The sequence below is a fragment of the Aethalodelphis obliquidens genome, unplaced genomic scaffold (assembly GCF_003676395.1).
Source record: "Aethalodelphis obliquidens isolate GAN/ISIS:26980383/991018 unplaced genomic scaffold, ASM367639v1 scaffold8, whole genome shotgun sequence".
NCBI lineage: Eukaryota > Metazoa > Chordata > Mammalia > Artiodactyla > Delphinidae > Aethalodelphis > Aethalodelphis obliquidens.
The window spans coordinates 37,083,611-37,105,033 of record NW_020837952.1 but is presented as its reverse complement, the minus strand read 5'-3'; the positions used below and the strand labels follow the sequence as shown (position 1 = coordinate 37,105,033).

At 38.7% G+C, this 21,423-nt stretch overlaps 1 long non-coding RNA gene across 2 annotated transcripts in view; it reads right to left on the bottom strand.

Annotated features, from left to right (window-relative positions):
- Positions 1-387: 387 nt before the first annotated feature.
- LOC113620828 (uncharacterized) overlaps positions 388-21,423 on the bottom strand; it is a 33,676-nt gene continuing 12,640 nt past the window's right edge. Inside the window, exons 2-4 of one of the 2 annotated variants that reach the window (XR_003432938.1) lie at positions 6,034-6,230; positions 2,838-2,947; positions 388-1,821 (exon numbers count right to left, since the gene is read on the bottom strand). This is a non-coding gene — a long non-coding RNA (uncharacterized LOC113620828). The remainder of the gene's footprint in view (positions 1,822-2,837; positions 2,948-6,033; positions 6,231-21,423) is intronic. The other variant, XR_003432937.1, reaches the window with a different exon arrangement.

Here is a 21,423-nt window from a genome sequence, read left to right as displayed (position 1 = left end):
AAGTAAGTCAGAAAGAGAGAAACAAATACTGTATGCTAACGCATATATATAGAATCTAAAAAGAAAAAAAAAGATTCTGATGGACCTAGGGGCAGGAGAAGAATAAAGACGCAGATGTAGAGAATGAACTTGAGGAAACGGGGAGGGGAAGGCTAAGCTGGGACGGAGTGAGAGAGTAGTATTGCCATATATACACTGCCAAATGTAAAATAGATAGCTAGTGGGAAGCAGCCGCATAGCACAGGGAGATCAGCTCTGTGCTTTGTGACCTTCTATAGGGGTGGGATAGGGAGGATGGGAGGGAGGCACAAGAGGGCGGGGATATGGGGATATATGTATACATGTAGCTGTTTCACTTTGTTATAAAGCAGAAACTAACACCATTTTAAAGCAATTGTACTCCAATAAAGATGTGTGATAAAAAAAATGCTTAAGGGTCAGTGTTACGGTCTGGACTTATAATAAAATGGACATTTGTGTATTACTTATAGTTAAGATTAACTTTTTTTGTCCTGGAAAATTTAAGTGGTATACTTAATGCAGATTTGAATGTTTTAGAAATACGGATTTTTTTTCCCCTTAAATTTGTAGACATAGACTTGGTTTGGCAACCAGGTAGGTACCAATGATAAAGAATATGTCTCTTAGTTTTCTGAGATGTGGTTTCTTCATTTATAATATTAGGGGATTGAAGTAAGTGATCTCTAGACCAGTTAGAGTTACAACATTTAATGGTTCTAAATTTCTGTAGCTTTTTCTCTATTTATACATCTCTAGATTTCAGCATTTTTCTGCCATGAAGTAAAGGACTATTTGGATTACACACTCAGTGCTGGAATCTTAGACAGGCTTCAGTTTGTCTATTTATTTCTACTTAATTATCTTCCTCTGATTAGGACTTATTGCTTCACCTTCCTTTTCTTTATCTCTCAGTGGTATCAAATCTTCTCAGTAACTAGGCTCAAAACCTTGAAGTTTTCCTGAATATATTCATTCTCCTTTGTCCCTAACATTAAATCAATCACACAATTCTGTTGGGTGCACCTCTGTGACGGATAAGACTAGTTTTACAGAACAGAATAATAGGATTGCAGAATTGGAGTGGACTCCATTTTTTGGTTCACAGATTTTACGGCATTGCTTTGATGATCTGAAGAAATACATTCACCATCTCCCCAGGAGGGGTGTGGGGAACACTATATATATATACATATAAAAATTTTGCATATAATTTCTAGGGATTCAACTTCATGAAGTTCACCTATGGATCTCAAATTAAGAATCCCTCAACTAGGCCAAATGTCTCCAAAAGTGGTATTTCACTCAGGAACAACCCTAGTGGATAGCTCTCCGTATCTGCTTGAGTACTTCTAGTGATTAATGTGCTCAATCCTTTTGGAGCTTTCTCTGCCCTTGTTTGTAATTTTATTGTTGGAAACTTCACTTAAGGTTAAAATTTCTTTGTCTATACCTTCCAGTTCACCCTAGGTCTTCAGTTTTTGAAGATATCTTCCATATCCATCCAGATCTTCTATTTTTCATGTTAAATATTTACCATTTCTTCAACCATGCCTTTTATTACATGGCTTCCAGACTCTTCATTCTCCTGGTCATCTTTCTCTAGACACTCGTCAGTATTTTTATTTAATTTTGTTTCCTTAAGATGAATAACATTCTTCATAGGTGATATGAATAACCAATGCAAAGTTCTTAGAAAATATTTTTCATTAATGGCATCCAGCTTTGACTGAGGTCTTGGCTCTGCTGTTTGCTAGCCATTTTGACCTAGTGCTGGTTACTTAATCTCCTCCGTTTTCTCATCTGTAAGATGGGAATAGTTACACCATCATTATAGGTTTGTTACCTTAGCACATACGAGGTACTCAATAAATGACAGATGTTACTTTTATTGTTAATTGAGTTTAAGATTACTTAGGATATTTTGGAGGTTACATCACATCTGATGATGGACAATAGAAATCTCCAAAATATTTTTAACGAGTACTAAGCTTGGCCTCTCTTACCCCAAAGCTATATTAATTTTTAAAACTTAAATGCAGAATTTCATAAGTAATTAGTATTGCTAAATTTTATCATATTGGGTTTGGTCCACATGCTAGGCTCCTAAGATGCTACTGAATCCTGATCCTGTTATTCAATACGTTACCTGTCCTTCCCGGTTTGTGATCTCCAGTCAGGTATAGGGCCAGGGACTAAGCTCAGCAGCACACATTAGCCACTTCTCCCCAAGTGGACTTTAATTCACTGAACAACTCTATCAGGACCTTCAAGACCAGAGTTTGTCATACACCTTGCTGACAATATGATATACTATGCATTTGGGATTCCCCTGATCTAACTAGAAAAAAAAAAAAAAAGCAAAGAAAGAAAATGATGTTAGTGTGATATGAGGTGCACTGCGTGAACTCACCATGACTCAATTGTTTGAGTTTTTTTTCAAGTCCCCTAAGTCAAAACAAAACTGTGTAAAGAAGGCAGGGAATGTACCTTATTTCTACAGAGCCTAACAGATTTTGTGGTACTTCCCTAAGCGTATGACAGATCGCTTCTTTGACTCTCAGATCAGAATGAAGACAATTTCAAGGGCAAGTAGAGGAAGAAAGCCTGGGTCTTCAACACATGGTCTAGTTCTCTTGCAAATACAGTATCTCTCGGTTCTTCCAAAGAACCTCCAGGGACCATGGCATGGAGATCATCAGAATCTCCAAGGAAAAGTGTGGATAGCCAGCTGTGAGTCTTCTCTCCTTGCCCGACTCTCTGATCCTCCCCAAGCTCAGGAACAGGAGAAGGAAAAATAATAAACTTGGCATTCATACCTTCCAAAAGATCTGCTAAACTGAAACTCTGAGAAATCCTTCAACAATCTTTATGAATGAAAAAAATTTTTTAAAGTTCCTTAGATGAATTTTCCAAACATCTTTCAGTGCTGGAAAAAAAAAAAAAAAAAAAAAGGACTCAATGCTAATACCCTTCACATGAGCTCAGTCTATTTTGCTCTTGCCTCCAGCTGTTGCATGAGTTAGGGTCATATTTGGAAGGACAGCTCATTTGGCTGGGAAGGTTGTGGAAGGGAGTGTGGAAGAGGAGAGGTGCAGAGATGCCAGACAGGCGGGCGAGCCAGCAGACGCATGTGGACAGGCTCAGCGAGCTCCTCTTACTGTTGGAGTGTGGCTGCCTGAAATGGAATCTAAGGATCTGGTCTCGGGAGTGCAGGAGGACCGTGGCCTCTCTGTGAACCTGACAGTGGACTCTCCTAGAAAGCACTTTTTCTCAAGGTCCCTGACTCTTAGGGGGTCCTTCGCTTCGAATTTAAATTAATTGAGAGCTCTGTTAATTGAGTGCACCTTCCCATCCCTGCCATCTACAAAGAAAAGGACATTCAAAAAGTTTTCCTCTTATTAGAGCCTGTCCTGAAGTTTTAAGGTATGATAAAATGTAAGATAGGAAAAGTTTACTTTCTCCAGAGGAAGATGCAATAGCCAATCAATATATCTCTCTTATCTTAACCTAGACTTTTACTTAAAGCAAATAACAAATGTCCAAAAACATCTGGCTCTCATTTCCTGGATAAAATGCAGGAATGAATTAGATTCCCCCAATACATAAACTTCTCTCCACAAATTAGCACATGGAATAAGGCAGTGATCCTTTCAAGTAAGTATTTAGTATATAAAAATGAATGACCCTCAAAGAGCACATAAGCATCCTAGGACATAGCAAGGAATTAATTTAGCTCTCCCAAATTCCTCCTTTTCAGGAATACATTAAACTGTGGATGAAATTGGCACTCTGAGTCTTTATGACACATTTGAAAAGGTGGTTTTTAAGTGGTATTTATCAAATTGTATGGCCTAGGGCCACGTTCTTATGACTCAAGTTCCTAATCTGGAAAAAAAAAAAAAATCACCTAGTTCCTATCTGGCATACTTGTGAGTAGTAAAGATACCACATATAAGCACAGTTCCAAAGGGTGCCCTTAACAAATGACAGCTGACCATTCTTCTAATTAAGAGACAGTGAGAAGCAATGACCTGGGCACTGGCCTTGTAGATGCCTGCAGTTCTGTTGCAGAGACCTACTGGGGTTCCCCCTTGGCTAAACTGTCTTATAGTAAACGCTGTTGGTACTTTAGTCAGAAATTCCTCTTGAGTTGATCCCATGCTGAACCTGTTATATGCTTATTTCCATTAATTTTAAGAAATATTGTTTATTTGAATTTTGGAGATCATGGAAAGCATCTATTCAAAGTGGTTTTCCTCCCAGTCCATCTGGGATTGTAAGGACTTCAGCCATTCCTGAACATCACAAAATGGTAGTGAGTGATTTTAGCTTTGGCTCAGGAAAGGCTACCAGAGTCCAGGAGATGGTTGGAAAGATGGACCCATTGGAGAATGTGTTTGTTTTCTTCAGCTGTGAATGCTTTTGGACCTTGGGGCAGTGAGTCATTACTGACCGAACCCAATTAAGAGATAGGAACTGAATTTAAAACTGAGATATTTGAGGAAGGCCATCTCATGTTCCTTCAGGTCACACACAGCAGCAGCAATAAAAGGTGATGATAATATAGGGAGGTAGAATAAGAGACCTAGAAAACAATATTCCTTAACTTGGGTTTTCATTTATAGACATGAGAAAAAAAAATGAAGGAAATATTTCAAATTTTATCTTCTTCCTTCAACTTCTCTATCTGCCTCTTTGAGATTATAAAAATCAGCAGATTCCATTGGGGGAATAAGTGTTTAGAAGAAGTAATCCACTGATCATTTCTTCTGACTTGACATGTTTAGCTAGACAAAATCAATACTTCTTAGAGTGGCAATGGCTTTGTAAAAAACTAACACAACTGGGTGACATGAAGCATAAGGGGATAAAAGAATCCTGTAGACAAAGTCCCTCTTTATTCCTTACCCCATCTTTGTTTAAAAATCATATGTGTATGGATATATTGGATATATTAAGTTACCAAATTTATGGAGGTCAGGGCAAAAAAGAATTCTTTTTTTTTTTTTCCAATGCATTTACTTGCCAACCAAGCTGCCTTAAGTGGCACACACGAAAACAAACAATCTTAGTTTTAAACCAAGCAGAAGAGATTGAAAATATAACTCTGTTAAACATCAAAAGTCCCATCCATGTTTTAAAGAAGTTGCTTATTTTAGCATATTTAGGAAACAGTGCCCCTGCTTAACACATTTACATTACATCAGCTCACAGGCTTTATTCCCTGCTATTCAAAGAGTACAGTATTTCAACTGGAGAACTCGAAACAAACACAAACAAAGGCTTTCAAAAATGTTTAATCCCTTCAGAGAAAACATTAAGGGACAATCACGTCTTCATTTTGATTGTCACCTGGATTCAAAACTGTGCAACCAGAGATGGTTTCAGACGGACAGATGGCCCTGGCAGTTAAGAGGGATGGGGGTGGGAAAAGGAATAAATGAATACTCTGTTTTCTGTATAAGCAAATAAAAGAGAAGAGGAAACGAAAGAAATGAGCCAGCCACAGTTGAATCAGAGAGTCCCTCTAAACATACCTTGACTTTCCTATAAGAGATCTACTGTCCCATGAGCCAGTTCAGCATCAGCCCAGATGCAGATACTCCTGCCGCTGAACCTAAGAATGCTTGCCTCTCAGAGATTAACACTGCCTGTTTGCCTGATTCACACAGAGGTTGCTGAAACTTGAAAATGCTGTGTGCGATAACCAGTAATGGAATGCTGACCCAGTCAGGGGACTTGAATCTCCCTCCTTTTATTGGAGAGAATTGCAGCATTTGGTCAAGTGAACAAGGCATGCAAAGACCCCGCTTCCCCACGCGCTGTGGGGAACTGAGCCTGGGGGGAGGGGGGGTTGAGATGACGTCGACATTGGTGGTGGGGAAAATACATTTGAATGCTGGCTGCTGAATGGTGCTGGGCACCATAGCTTTTGTTTACTTCATCTTCCATGTGAAGATCGCAGCTGTTTTCTTTCAGTAAAAAAAGGAGTAGAAGAATGGAGCAACCTACCTCACATTTTTCCCCTCCTCCAAATGTTCCTGGAGCCCAACAGCTGTCTTTGCAAAATCCTGCCACTCAGGATTGGAATGGCTGTACATAATCAAGAATGGAGTGGTGAAGCTGAGATTGTTGGCTGGCTCCAGGCGGCAGGTGGGAAGGAACTGTTCTCTTAATGGGCTCACATGGTCGGCTCCTGCGGGGATTGACTCAAAAAAAGGAAAAAAAAGTATTTAAAGGAGGCGATGAAGGAAAGTTGAATACACTCGTCTTGTATTTCATACTTATAGATCTGAATGGCTGAGAAGCATGAATTTACTGGTTGTTAGAGCTGGAAGGGATTTGAAAGGTCCTCTTGTCTAGGAGTTTTCAAATTATTTTTAGCAGCAGATTTTTTTTTTTTTTTTTTTTTTTTGCCCAAACACATCTTGGACCAGGAGCATCATGTCATAAATGAAAATACCTACATAGAACAAACAGGAGCATCAGTGGTGGAAAAGTGGTGAAGTATAAGGAAAGCAGCTCCGGTAACAAATGATGTCAGTGCTGGGAACACAGTAGGAGTGGTGGGGACTGTGGCAAACTGGATGCCCGGAGGAGGCAACTGCTGTTCCCTTCAAGTATATTGTCGTCTTTGCCAGGTGGGGATTCATTCATCCTTTCATTCCTTGAACAAATACTTATTACGTGCTTACTACATGCCAGGCACAGTTTTAAGCACATATAAAATAGACAAGGTCCCTGCTTTCTTAGTGCTTATACTCTAGGGAAGCAGACAGCAGACAAAAAAGGGAATACATAAAAACATACATATTTGTAAGTAGTGATAAATGCCAAGAAAAGTGAAACAGGGTAGGAGATAGGGAGTAACTGGAAAAGGAGGTATTAGAGAGAACTGTCCAGGAGGGACTATTTTTGTGCTACTTGGTTTATTTTATTTTATTTGTGCTACTTGTTTTTTATTTTATTGGAGTAAGGTTGATTTACAATGTTGTGTTAGTTTCTACCGTACAGCAAAGTGAATCAGTTTTACATATACATATATTCGCTCTTTTTAAGATTCTTTTCCCATATAGGCCATTACAGAGTACTGAGTAGAGTTCCCTGTGCTGTACAGTAGCAGGAGGCACTATTAAGGGAGTACACGATAGCAGAGAATTAAATGATGGGAAGGAATGAACTGTGCGCAGATCTGGAGGTGGGGTGGGAGTGGGGGTGAAGTTGGGGTGATGAACATTCTAGGGAGTGGAAAAGAGAGTGTGAACATCCTGAGGCAGGCTTTGCTGTTCCCTACCACACCCACTAACTGAGCACAGTTTGGAATTCTATGCCAATTCAATCTTTTCTGTTTACACTGGATAGACCAGAGAGGTGAAGATGCTTGTCCAAGGCCACACAGGAATGTGCTGGGACTGGAACTGAGGTCTTGCAACTTCCACCCAGTCCAGTGCCCTTTTTCTTAAAAAATGTGTTCACTCAACATTTTCTCCCATGCCCTAAGCGTGGGGTAGTCTCAATAGACTCTACATGACCAACGCTGGAATGACTAATGAACAGCAACACATATAGTAGCAATTTCCAATTAGAAATTCAAGGAAAACATTTAAATTTTCAGAGTTCTGTCCCAATTCGCCTAGCGAATTTCTACCTCGGGATATAATTCTGTGTTGTTTACAGCCTTATCATCTTTTCTGTGCTTTTTGTGAATATGATGACAGTTTAAGTCATTTACTCTTATCCAATGGATTAAATCCTACAGCAAGAGAGGAGTCTGGAATATAGAAAAAAAATCCAAGTTGCTAGTAAAGAGAACAAAAAATATCAGCTAAGTCTGACCAATTTCATTGAGGCATACTGGCTCAAATGAACCAGTTATCTCACATTCTTAGTTCATTTTCCACTCAAACGTTAGGTTAGCCAGGAGATGAAATAACAGTCTTTGATTATCTCTGGGTTCAAAGAACAGAATACAACAGATTGCTTCTGCTCAGTCAACCAAGTTCTTGCTTTCCAGTCACCCTGACATCAACTTCAGGTGGAAAAAGAATATTACATATCAGAATGGATAAAACTTGATGCCCGGGGTAGACCCCTCTTCCTCACCCTTTCCTTTCCACATGGGCTATACCCAGAAACAAGGCTAGACTTTGCCTGTTATATGTATATATATATATTTTTGTTGTTGTTGTTGTTGTTGTTCTTGTTGTTGTTGTTGTATGCGGGCCTCTCACCGTTGTGGCCTCTCTCGTTGTGGAGCACAGGCTCCGGACACGCAGGCTCAGCGGCCATGGCGGGCCTAGCCGCTCTGCAGCATGTGGAATCTTCCTGGACCGGGGCACGAACCCGTGTCCCCTGCATTGGCCGGCGGACACGCAACCACTGCGCCACCAGGGAAGCCCAATATATATTTTTTTAATTCAGGTATAGTTGCTTTACAATGTTGTGCTAGCTTCTGCTGCACAGCAAAGTGAACCAGCTATATAGACTTTGCCTGTTTTGAAGGAACTTGACTTACAGACTGGCTCCAAGACAAAAATGCATATTCATCTTCTGGAACAGGGCAAAATATTCTCTGATAGTAACAACCTACAGGTCCTCTTTTCTCATTTCTTAAATACAATAAAATTTGTCTTTCATTCCCACTGTAGTTTAAAAAAAAAAAAACACATAAGGGTTGAAGAATCACAGAGGGAAATTTACTCAATAGAATCTTTTTCTGTGTTTAGTTTTTCTCTCTATTCGGGGGATATGAAAGGTAGAATTATGCCCCCACTCAGTGAAATCTTTTGAAATGTGGTTAGACTTTCCCGAATCTTCTAGATAACACTAAAGGAAATCGGTAGAGATCTTCCCAGGCAAAAGGAGTTTGACTAGCTAATGTATCATTCATTTTGTTTAACCAATTAGGAGGTAGTCGTTTGTTAAATATTTGCTATAATTCATCCTTGGGTGTTTCTAGATACTTCAGTGGCATATTTTATTTGTGAATATCAATAACAATGGCAATGCCCAAGGAGGAAGAACAAACTATAAATTGTAATTTAGGTTTCTCTTTTATTAAAAGTATAGTGGAAAATTTTCTTGAGATAGACATGGACTATGGGTTGGACATATCTCAGAAACCTGTTTGATTTTATATCTGTGCTTTGGGCTTATTTCAGTTTAATTAAATCTGTGAATTATTTAATTAAGAATTTACTCTAATTTAGTGGATATTACAGTGGGGGAGGTAGGGAAATGTGGGTGCAATTCTTATGGTTGCCAATAGTCTCCACAGGTATTGGACTAACCCATAAAATAATACAAGTATCATCAACTACTACAAAATTTGTACTACAAACATTCAAAAGGCTAAAATTACTGGGGAAGAAAGAATTCATGGAAAATTAAGGTTGGACTGGGTCTGAAATCATGGGTAGGATTTGGATCTGTGGAGAGAATTGAAACAGCAGACAGACAAGCAATGACCAAGACACAAAGCAGCAGTGGGCATGCCCTCTATATGAAGGGTTATGGAGAAGATGCATGATAGATACTAATAAGGCATGTTACATCATGGAGAAACTTGAATCTCAGGGAGAGAATCTTGCCTTGTTTTGAGAGGCACTGGAGAAACGTTGCTGGAGGCTTTGAGAAGATTACACTGACAGTGATATACAGAAAAAAATGGAGGGAGGTAGGATCAAAATTTCAAAAATCACTTGGAAACTTATTATAACATTCCTACGTAAGTGGCCCAAAAATAGTGGTCACAAAAAGAAAAGAGATCTAAAGAAAAAGAAGATCGTAGAGTGGTGCTTGACTCCATTATACATTTATTCACATGTATGATTTGGATACGTCTCTGCTGTAGCTATAAATATCCAATACTGCCCCTGCCTTCACAGGGCATAAACTCTAGGAGACCATAACCAGGACTGAGTTTGAGACCTATGTGTGGATTTTTAGCAAAGCATTATGTCAAATGACTCTTGCAGAAAGTGAGACAGAGTCCAGAAAAATAATGAAAGCACATTAGAAGTGTTTAGGATGCCCTTAGAGAGCTTGGTCAGCATGTAGGAAAAAGACCAAGGAATAAGATGTGCTTGGTGAGCCTTCATCTCCACCAGCCTCAGCGATGGGTTGAAGGTTTACCACTGAACCTCCAAAGCTCCATTCCAAAATCCCAGTCATCTTTTTGGTATCAAACTGGTGGGGAAAGCCCTGGAGCAGTAGTCATAAGTCTCCTGATTTGAGTTTTAACTCTGCTACTTGCTTAGTAGTATGATCTTGGGAAGCCAGTCTCATTCAACTTCTTCATGTATAAAATGAGACTAATACCACCTGCCTGGCAAACTCAGAGGGTTGTCAGGAAGATCGAAGGAGAAAATATATATTAATGCCACTAGGGCATAATGATGATGATGAGGGAGTAGAGGAGAATGAAGAACTCTCCTTGGTAACTGTTTGCCTTGTCCTAATTATCAGGGTGTGATATTTTTATTTTATTTTATTTAAAAACTTTTTTTGTGGTACGTGGGTCTCTCAGTGTTGTGGCCTTCTCGTTGCAGAGCACAGGCTCCGGACGCACAGGCCCAGCGGCCATGGCTCACGGGCCCAGCCGCTCCGCGGGATGTGGGATCTTCCCGGACCGGGGCACGAACCCGTGTCCCCTGCATCGGCAGGCGGACTCTCAACCACTGCGCCACCAGGGAAGCCCAGGGTGTTATATTTTTAAAAGATACGTAAGAATCATTCTCATGCTAGGAATTTGAAGTCTTGGTCTAAAAAAAAAGCATTAATTTAAAGAAGCAAACTGGTCTTTAGTTAAATGTTTTTGTTGGGGAATGCCTTTTTTTTTAGCTCCAAAGGAAAACTTACATGAAACTTCAATATATAAAACAGAGGGGCTTCCCTGGTGGCACAGTGGTTGAGAGTCCGCCTGCCGATGCAGGGGACACGGGTTTGTGCCCCAGTCCGGGAAGATCTCACATGCCGCGGAGCGGCTGGGTCCGTGAGCGATGGCCGCTGAGCCTGCGCGTCCGGAGCCTGTGCTCCGCAACGGGAGAGGCCACACCAGTGAGAGGCCCGCGTACCACACACACAAAAAAAAAACAGAAAAAAAACAGTGAGACATTTTTAGTATAAAGGTTTTTTAAGTAATTTGTAATATGTACTTATTATAAAGTCAGTTATTGAGAATAATGAAACTTTTCTGATTAATACAAAATTAGAAATGAGAATTTTATACCCATGTCAACCTCTAATTTTATATTTGTTTGGTTGCACGATGTCAAGACAATTCTGATTCACATAGAGAAGTAGTTAAAAATGGTCGTAATTATATTTATCAGCTTACCTTGAATTCACTGCAGAATCTTTAAATAAACAGGAAGAACAGGAAAAGCTTTGCTCTAATATCTGAGCACAAAAAAGCTAACTGACAGCACAAGTTAAGCATAGAGGAGGAAGACAGATTAAATTTGGTATGCATTGCATGAGTATAAGTTTCTTTTTATTGAAGTGTTTTAAATAGTGAAAAACAGCAGTGTTTGGGTCAAATATTCATGGAAACTTTGAAAGAACTCTCTGGAGCCTTAGGTGTCTACAGAACTGTGTTTGTAGCTGGTCACATGCATTGAGCACAGGATAGTGTTCCAAACACTATTTGTGGTTTATTTGTTAATTCTTACGACCACTGCCTGAAGCAGGTGAAGACCCTGAGACACACAAAGGTCGAGTAATTTTTCATAAAGCACACAGTTGAAAAATAGCTGAGGTAAGATTCAAATCCAGGTTGTTTAACTCCATGGTCTTAAGTCCTGGAGGAGAATGAATTCATGGTCTCGCTATACAACTTAGTAGCCAGGTAATTTCAGTTTCGCATCTACCAAATACGGATCAGTTGTGAGGTTTAGTTATGACACTATCTGAAAACCTTGGCATTTAGTAGGTGTTTAATAGATGTTTGCTGACGTGGAATTTACCCTATGGCTGATTCCCCTTGGCAAAGCCATCTATGTAGTGATCATTTCATACAGGGACTGGCAAACTACAGCTGCAGGTGAAATCCAGCCCATAGCCTGTTCATGTAAGTAAAGTTTTATTATAACACTCCTACTCATATTCTTTTATGTGTAGTCCATGTATTTGTGACAGAGACTGTATGACTCACAAAGTCTAAAGTACTATCTGGTGCTTTACAGGGAAAGTTTGTCACCCCTGGATCTAATATAATGACTGTATTTTTGTCAACTCCCCATAACGCAGAACCATCTAAGATAGCAATTCAGGTGTGTGTAGTTGAAGGAGAAGACAAGGATGAGGCCTCATGAATGAGCTTGCGTGAAACCAGAATTTATGAAGTTGTTTGGGGTACAGTAAGTGTTCTCCCTGCTACCACCCTAACACTGCTCAGTCTACTGATACATTTTGGTTTGTATTAAAAAAGTTTTAGTTTGGCTTGTACATCATAAAACATGGCCATGTTTATCAGGATTTTTTTTTTAAGTTGGGATTAAGAAACTCAAGCTACTGATGACTCAGAAATGATTTAATACTTTAATGTTTCCAAAATTGAAGAATGATTTTTTTTTTTAAAGGGCTTCAAATGCTTGGCTTTTTATTTATTTATTTATTTATTTATTTATTTATTTATTTATTTATGGCTGTGTTGGGTCTTCATTTCTGTGCGAGGGCTTTCTCTAGTTGTGGCAAGCGGGGGCCACTCTTCATCACGGTGCGTGGGCCTATCACTATTGCGGCCTCTCTTGTTGCGGAGCACAGGCTCCAGATGCGCAGGCTCAGTAGCTGTGGCTCACAGGCCCAGCCGCTCCGCGGCATGTGGGATCTTTCCAGACCAGGGATCAAACCCGTGTTCCCTGCATTAGCAGGCAGATTCTCAACCACTGCGCCACCAGGGAAGCCCTAAGAATGATTTTTTTAAAGAAAAATTTTGGGCTATTCTCCATCATGAATGAAAACCAAACAAAAGACATAGTATTAAATTGGATGTTACTAAGTTAAATAAAGTAACTATTTCCTTTGAGTTTAAATTGTAGTTTATGGAATCTCTTTTCTGTAACTTAAGGAATAAATAATTTGAGGGAGGTAGGGAAATGATACAGGTAGTACATTTCATTCTACCAAGTTGACAGAGCCCTGTTAGTCAAAAAATTTCATCATTATATTTGTTAATATCTCATTGATAGTTTGAAGCCTCATCCTCCATTTTGGTAACATATTTGAAATGTATTAGTAAGTGAACATTAACAGAATGGATGCTAAGTTTTATAATTCCAGTACTTACATCCTTGGTGAACTGTTTCTGTGGGTGATATTTCTCCTACCTATAGAAATATGTGTGCATTTAGGATATAGGGTATGCTATTAAGTTGTAAGCATACAAGGCAACAACTGAAAATTTGAGTAGAAATTCCTGTCATTCATCCATTCAACAAATATATATTGAGTACCAGTGATGTACAGTACTAACCACTGGTTGTAGATGACATGGTAGCAGCCCTGGAGCTAGAGAAGACAGATAAGAAGTAACACCAAAAAAATATATATATAGTTTTTGCAAATTTTATAAGCACTACAAGAAAAATGAACAGGGTGAAGTGACAGAGGATAAAAAATGATAGGAGCCATTTCAAATGGACCGAGGTGGTTGTGGAGGGTGGACAGGAAGAATTATCTGGATGTACAAAGGCCCTGAAGCACAATGAATAAACTTGAGGGGTTCAGTGAGCTGAAAAGATGACAGCATGGTTGGGGAGAGTGGAAGGAGGTGAGGCTGGAGAATGAACAAAGGGCCTCCTGGGCCACGTCAAAAAAGAGGAACAAGTTAAGGTTTTACATTTTTTTTAATGAAAATATATAGCTTCATTTACTAAAAGAGAGACCAGTTCAAGGAAGCTAGTCTGGATGAATTTTTGATGCCTCTTTTGAACGACATCATTTCTCATGTATTTATCTTTGAAATCTCCAGCTAAGGGAAAGGTAGTGATTGTGTAATATGACACACCCTTTTGTGGATAATTATATAATGCCACTAGGGTAAAAGCATTTAGAGAGAGGAGGTAATTTTACTCTTTTCAGCCTGGAATTTTTAGTAGATAAAGATAAAACATTTCACGCTGTCTCCAATACATTGCCATCTCTGCAGAGAATCAAATTACTCTCCTTTCTCTCTTTTACAAAAGATTCACGTCTTAATTTATCACATGAAATAAAAACATTTACGTAGACCCTGCAAATTGCATCCCTGAGAAACCACAAAAATCAAAAGAAAGTAATTAAAGCAGGATTAATCAGACGTATGTTATATTTTTAACTTTCTAAAAAGCCTCACAGTTTGGCAATTTATGATGCTACAGTTGTGAACTTAATAGGGAATTACAACTTCTGAGATATTAGTGTTTAGCAGATGGTAATTATGACACTAGCACTTAGTACATAGAAGAATATTATCTCAGTAGGTATTCCAGACCACATTAAAATTTAGGGGATTCTTGATAAACTGATAGAATAATGATGATGATAATTATTAGGATGAAAGCCAGTTGTTTTGAGCAGCTGGACAGAAAAGAGAGGTCAAGAATAATGACCCTGTAGAGGCAAGAAGGGAATTTAGCACCTTCTGTGTTGTGGATTACTCTGCCTTGAAGGGCTTGGTTGTGAAACACTAGATGTAGGATGTATCCCCTTAATATCACTAACCATCAAATAGGATCAATACAGAAATGTGAAAGGTAGAGAGTTTCAAGTTCTATAGTTTCCACCCACAATTTCACTGCTAAGTGGAAAGCCTGGGTTGATTACTTAGATTAAATTGCTTTTACTGTTAAACTGGTATGGGGAGCAGATTATATGTCCTTTGTAAGTGTGCTCTGCTGGGGGAAGCTGTGTGATATCTTGGAAAGAGCAGAATTAAGAGTCACAAGACTTAATCTCGTTCACAGTAGATTAACTATGACCTTGGACAAGTCACTTAATCTCTTTAGTTGTCAGATTCCTCATCAGTAAAATGAAAACCAGAAAATATTGTCTCTTTTACCTACTTCACTAAATTTTTGAGGTAAAAAACAACAACGACAAAACACTTGGTTATCTGTGAAGCAATGTACTTTTGCATTAATCACTATATCTTGTTTTACAGTAGAGATCAGGAGGTTACTATGTAGTCACTATAGTGTGGTTAATGTTTATGCCGTGTCACACTGAGTCACCCACCACATTTTTGGGATCCAAGGGGCAAATGCACCTTAAGAGATGCTGCACTGTGGGAGAGGTGTTGTGGATGTACTATGTCTTTTTGGTTTCGTATAAAAGCAACTCTAGCATTCTTCCTTTTGCTTAAGATTCTATGGTGTGATTAGAAGAATAGAATTCTTACAAGGAGAACAAGGCAGCTAGGTAGGCCTCTACCAACTGAGACTTTGTTGTACCCAACTACACACTCTCACTGGTGGTTACAAAAAACTGTAAGTACGACTAACTGCCTACTGGAAGTCTTTTTTCATGTCTCACTCAACATGACTGCAACTGAATTTGTTTATCTTCCTTCTCATAATGAATAATAACATCATCATCTCTTTCACTGCCAAACCCAGAAACCTGGGAGTTGTCCTAGGTTTTTCTTCTTACTCAACTCCCACGTCTACACCCAACACCAATCCTGTAGATTCATTTTCCTTAATTTATTGTACAGCTATCCATTCCATTCTATTTGTGTTACCTCTGACTCAATTCTGGTTCTTACGTTTTCACAGCAGAATTACTGTAGTAACTTCCTAACTGGACTCCTCTGTCTAGAACCAGCTCTTATAAATCATCCTCTTCAGTGATGGCTGACTAATTTCCTAACTTAGAGATCTGACCAAATTATTCCCTTGTTAAGAATTTGTTGATGCTCCCTAGAGCTTTTAAGTAACAGTATCTTAGCACGTATGATTTTTATTCTCTAGCCCCAACTCAGTCAAGCCTGATTATCTCACCCCTCTCATTACTCTGTCTATATCATGCTTTTTCATGCTTCTGTACTTTCACACATGTTGCTAACACAGCCAAGAAAATTATCTTCCCCATTATATGCCTGCTAACTGTTATTTTTCAAACTTCAGCTCTATTGCCATCTCTTTCCAGAAGCTGTCTTGATGTCTATTCATTTAAATGTTCCTTCTCTCTGTTCTGAAAGTGCCCTGTGTATATACTGCTACAATATTCATTAGTCCTCAGCAATCCCAATCTTAAGGTTTTCCTGAGTATCCCTAGACGCTAACAGTGACTGGATCATAACCTGGTATTCAGTGTGCTCCTTTTGAATGGATAAATCAGCACAATCTATATATGGTAGCCATGCCAGAGTGAAGATGAAAGCTCTACACCTGACTAGGTTGAATGAAACAAGGGAAGTCAAACTGTAAAGACATTACCTGTGAAGGCATTAGAGTGAAGACTTAAGGAAGCGAAAGGGAACAAACTGAGAAAGAGTGAGAAGCAAGGAGACAAAAAGAAGCTTAGGATAAATCTTACAGTGTTCTAGCCAAGGGTTGATGTGTCTGTTAAGTTACAGCCACATCCTTAAAGTTACAAGATTGCAGCAGACATTATTATGTTTTGCAGTGTTTGAGAGGCAAGGAATAGACAGTCCAAAGGCAAGTAGCATGTTTGAATAACATGCAGGAAGCCAGTTTGGCTGGGACAGAGTGAGTGACGGTGCCGTGGGATGAATTGTGTCCCCTCGAATTTCATATGTTGAAGCCTTAACCTCCAGTACATGAGAATAGAACTGTGTTTGGAGATAGGGCCTTTTAAGAGATGATTGGACGTTAAAGTGGGCCCTAATCCTATCTGACTGGTGTCCTTGTTAAAAGAGGAAAGACCATGTGAGGACACAGTGAGAAGGTAGCCATTTTAAAGCCAAGGAGAGAGACCTCAGAAGAAACCAAACTTGTTGAAACTTTGATCTTGGACTACCAGCCTCCAGAGCTGTGAGAAAACAAACTTCTGTTGTTTAAGTCACCCATTCTGTGGTATTTTATTATGGCAGCCCTAGCAAACTAGTACCAAGGAGAAGAGTAATAGGTAAAGTCAGCAAAATAATAGGAGTTTGTGCCGAGGGAAAGGGGGAGAATTATGTTGTGGGACTTTACAGGTCATTGTAGAGACTTAAGGTTTTATTCTAGTGAAATGGAAAACCAGCAGAGGATTTGGAGCAGGTGAATATTAAGATCTGACTTTTACTTTCATGGAGATTGTGTAGGAGAGAAGGGGTAGAAAATAATCAACAGGGAGAGGACATTTGGAGATGCTTCCTCCCTTCCATTAAACAACTTAAAAAACTAAAGATACAAAGTGAGAAAACAGAAGATCCCAAAGCAACTTGCCCAAGTTGAGAGAGTAATTGTATAGTGGTCCCAGGAATAAGAATCAGGCATCCAGTGCTCTTTACTACTGTGTGCTTGAAGAGAGATACATTTGGCTTCTCGTGTAAAGAACACAAGTTTGATTGCCTAATATTTGGGGGAGGCTGGATGTATCCCTGTGAGGAGCTATTAACACTTGAATAAATTATGGTGGCCATGGAACACGCTGTGATACTTTCAGCTGCCCATCCACGTCTCTGTGACTCAAGGACACGTAACTTAAAAGACTGGCAGGAGCAAGTGGAAATTATTCATGGGCTGTAGTCACAGACTGTGTTTCCACAGATGTCCTTCATGGTAGATCATTTCATTGATAGAACAATTTTCAGGGATGATAATAGCAATGGCTGATCTCTAAACTGTTCTCTGACATGCCAAGAGGCATGCATGCTAGGAATGGGACCTTTTGATTCTAGGTTGATAAAGAATTTGTGAGTGTGTGTTTATACTTATACATGTATACATACATATACATTATGTATACACATATATGTTGTATAAATATAAATTATATATTGTATATGCATATATACAATATATACATATGTATATATATGTAAATATACATATGTGTACTATATTGTATATGTGTACCATATCATATATATGTATATATAATAGAAATATCAAGCTTGAAGATAATAAAATATGCTTAATAGTATAAATATGCTCAATTAAATCTGCAGGATGTTGCATAGAGATCTGAGTTTAAATCACAATTCTGACTCTTAACTGACTATATGAACTTGGGAAAGTTATTGAACCTCAGCAAGGTTCAATTTCCTCATCTGAAAAATGTAATAATCATGACTAAGTCATAGATTGTGACCAGGTTAGAAAAGATACTTGGGCATAAAGCACTTAAGACAATGCCTGGGTCACAGTATGTGTTCAACTAGGGTAGCTTTCATTATTATTTTTCCTTTTGCTAACTTTGGCTTTAATTTCCTCTACTTTGTCTAGTTTCCTAAGGTAGAAGCTAAGACAACTGATTTATTTTTCTTCTTTTCTAATGGAAACATTTCATGCTATAAACTTCTGTTTAAGCACTGCTTTCATTGCATTCCACAGATTTGGTATATTGTCTTTTTATTTTCATTCAGATCAAAACGTTTTTAAGATACCTTTTGTGATTTCCTCTTTGATGCATGGGTTAATTTCCAAATATTTGGAGTGTTTTTTAGATATATTACTGTTATTGAGTTCTAGTTTAATCATCTTACGATCAGAGAACATACTTTATGATCAGAGAACATAATATTACTCCCCTTAAATTTATTGAGAGTTATTTTATAGCTCATAATAATGTCTGTTTTATCTAACTGAATGCATCTGGGCATCTTACTTCACCTGCAAGGAGAATAGAACCTTGAATTTTGCCCTATTTTAAGGGAAGGTATGTGTGTGTGTGTGTGTGTGTGTGTGTGTGTGTGTGTGCATGTGCACACTTACATGTGTACATGCCTGTGTGTACATGAGTGTTAGGCTGATTTGGAAAAAAGTTAAGTGCCAAAAACTATCCATCAGTAGTCACCAACATATAACCAAAACCTTTGTGGAAATGCCTCACAGGAAGCCCAAACAAATTCAGAGTGTTGATGTCAGATCTTTTCTCAGTGAGCAGAGGAAGAAACATGCAGGAATGTGATGTCTGATACAGAGGAAGGAGTCAGGCCCAAGGGAGAAAAAGAGAAGAGAGGTGGACAGCTTTGTGACTTTATCATTAGCTAAAACTGACCAAAGATAGAAAAGGAAACAGAAACATTCGTGTCATGCTTGATTGTGAATGCTTGTTTTATTCCCTTTTATAAAAACACATCTCTTGGGCTTCCCTGGTGGCGCAGTGGTTGGGAGTCCACCTGCCGATGCAAGGGACACGGGTTCGTGCCCCGGTCCGGGAGGACCCCACATGCCGCGGAGCGGCTGGGCCCGTGAGCTATGGCTGCTAAGCCTGCGCCTTCGGAGCCTGTGCTCTGCAACGGGAGAGGCCACAACAGTGAGAGGCCCGCGTACCGCAAAAAAAAACCCCAAAAAATCACATCTCTCTTTTTTTTTTTTTTTTTACATATACATGTATCTATTCTTTTTCAAATTCTTTTCCCATTTAGATTGTCACTTAATACTGAGCAGAGTTCCCTGTGATATACAGTAGGTCCTAGATGGTTATCCATTTTAAATATAGCAGTGTGTACATATCAATCCCAAACTCCCTGAACTCCCTAACTATCCCTCCCCTCCACCCTTCCCCCTGGTAGCCATAATTTCATTCTCTAAGTCTATGAGTCTGTTTCTGTTTGTAAATAAGTTCATTTGTATCATTTTTTTTAAGATTCTGCATATAAGTGATATCATATGGTATTTCTCTTTCTCTGTTAAAAAAAAATCACATCTCTCTTACAAGGCAATTTCGTGCTTAGGTGATCTGTATATTTGTGTTAACAAATAGCTTTTCAGTGACAGAAATCTGAAAACATGGCATAGAGCAGATATCTTTTAAGAGAATTCTACAGAACAAGGGACTAAGCTAAGCAACCCACTAGAATATAAGGTCTTTTAGGGAAGGGACCATGTCTGATGTATTCAATTAATCCTCAACTCCCATCACTCATGCCTGCATATGGTAGGTGTTCAGCAAATAATTATTGAATGAAAGCCTGAAGTTTAGAGGGTAAAAACATTCAATGGACAAATGAGTATGAAACTGCAATATCCAACACCACTTTTTAGATTCACAGTATGTATCAAACTATTAATACATTAAACAAGATGGACTTAATTGATATTTATAGGACATTCCATCCCAAAACAGCACATTACACTTTCTTCTCAAGTGCTCATGGACCATTCTCCAGGATAGATCATATCTGGGGTCACAAATCAAGCATCATGTATCTTTTCCAACCACAATGCTATGAGACTAGATATCAATTACAGGAAAAAACCTGTAAAAATACAAACACATGGAGGCTAAACAATACAATATGAAATAACCAAGAGATCACTAAAGAAATCAAGGAGGAAATCAAAAAATAACTAGAGACAAATGACAATGAAAACACAATAATCCACAACCTATGGGATGCAGCAAAAGCAGTTTTAAGAGGGAAGTTTATAGCAATACAATCCTACCTCAAGAAACAAGAAACATCCGAATAAACAACCTAACCATACACCTAAAGCAATTAGAGAAAGAAGAACAAAAAACCCCCAAAGTTAGCAGAAGGAAAGAAATAATCAAGATCAGATCAGAAATAAATGAAAAAGAAAGGAAGGAAATGATAGCAAAGATCAATAAAACTAAAAGCTCGTTCTTTGAGAAGATAAACAAAATTGATAAACCACTGGCCAGACTCCTCAAGAAAAAAAGGGAGAAGACTCAAATCAATAGAATTAGAAATAAAAAAGAAGAAGTAACAACTGACACTACAGAAATACAAAGGATCATGAGAGATTAAGCAACTCTATGCCAATAAAATGGGCAACCTGGAAGAAATGGACAAATTCTTAGAAAAGCACAACCGTCCGAGACTGAACCAGGGAAAATAGAAAATAAAAACAGACCAATCACAAGCACTGAAATTGAAACTGTGATTAAAAATCTTCCAACAAACAAAAGCCCAGGACCAGATGGCTTCACAGGCAAACTCTATCAAACATTTAGAGAAGAGCTAACACTTATCCTTCTCAAACTCTTCCAAAATATAGCACAGATAGCAACACTCCCAAACTCATTCTACAAGGCCACCATCACCCTGATACCAAAACCAGACAAAGATGCCACAAAAAAAGAAAACTACAGGCCAATACCACTGATGAACATAGATGCAAAAATCCTCAACAAAATACTAGCAACCAGAATCCAACAGCACATTAAAAGGATCATACACCATGATCAAGTGGGGTTTATCCCAGGAATGCAAGGATTCTTCAATATACACAAATCAATCAATGTGATACACCATATTAACAAATTGAAGGATAAAAACCATGT